This window comes from Silurus aristotelis (genome assembly GCF_946808225.1).
Source record: "Silurus aristotelis genome assembly, chromosome: 21".
NCBI classification, from domain to species: Eukaryota; Metazoa; Chordata; class Actinopteri; order Siluriformes; family Siluridae; genus Silurus; species Silurus aristotelis.
This window is the reverse complement of record NC_139594.1, coordinates 2,531,645-2,533,007: the sequence shown is the minus strand read 5'-3', so window position 1 is coordinate 2,533,007 and position 1,363 is coordinate 2,531,645.

Genomic DNA, 1,363 nt, shown 5'->3' with positions numbered 1-1,363 from the left:
AGAGTTACTATCTATCTATAGATAGTCTGTCCGTCCATCGATCTATCTATCTATCTATCTATCTATCTATCTATCTATCTATCTATCTATCTATCTATCTATCTATCTATCTATCTATCTATCTATCTATCTATCTATCTATCATCGATCTATCTATCTATCTATCTATCTATCTATCTATCTATCTATCTATCTATCTATCTATCTATCTATCTATCTATCTATCTATCTATCTATCTATCTATCTATCTATCTATCTATCTATCTATCTATCTATCTATCTATCTATCTATCTATCTATGAAAAGCCAAAACACCAGCTGAAATAAATCAGTCATTACAAAGCAATCCCCCCTATATAAAGGTGTGCCACCACCGTGGTGTCACAGAAGAAACATCTCATGATGGCTAAAATCAAAGACCTCTCTCAAGATCTTCACAATCTTATTGTTGCAAAAAGCACTAATGGCATTGGCTACAGGAGGAGTTCTTAACTTCTGTATGTTCCAGTGAGCCATAATCCAGAAGTGGAAAGAACATTTCACCATAAACCGGCCATGACCAGGTGCTCCCCACAAGATTTCAGACAGAGGAGTGAAAAGATGATCAGAAGAGCCAAGGACCACTTGTGTTGAGCTTCAGAAAGATCTGGAATTAGCAGGTACTCCTTGAAAATTGTTTCAAGGAAAACAATAAGTAATGCATTCAACCTCCAAGTCCTGTGTGCACGCTCACCACACAAGACTCCACTGCTGAAGAAAAAGCATGTTGAAGCTCTTTTACAGTTTGCTGCACAACATTTCGACAAGTCTGTGAAATACTGGAGAATAAAGTCTGGTCAGATGAGACCAAAACTGAACTCTTTGGATGCCATAATACACATGTTTGGAGGACAAATGGCACTGCATCTCCCCCCAGAAACACCAGACCAACAGTGAAGTTTGGAGGTGAGAACATCATGGTGTGGGACTGTAGGGAGGCGGGAGCTCAGTGGTTAAGGCATTGGATTGGAAGGTCACAGGTTAAAATCCCACCACCACCAAGCTGCCAGTGCTGGGCCCTTGAACATCCACTAAAACCCTCCTCAGCTCAGTAAGTTCTGGATAAGGGCGTCTGTCAAATGCCGTAAATGTAAATGTAATGATGTTTTTCAGCACTGGCAAACTTCATATAACTGAAGGACGTATAAATGGAAAAATCTACAGAGACATTCTTGATAAAAATCTGCTGCCATCTACCAGGATGATGAGGATGAAATGAGGGTGGAAATTTCAGCAAGAAAAACGATCCCAAACACACAGCCGAGGAAACTTTCACTTGGTTTCAGAGAAAGAAAGTAAAGCTGCTAGAATGGTTCAGCCAAT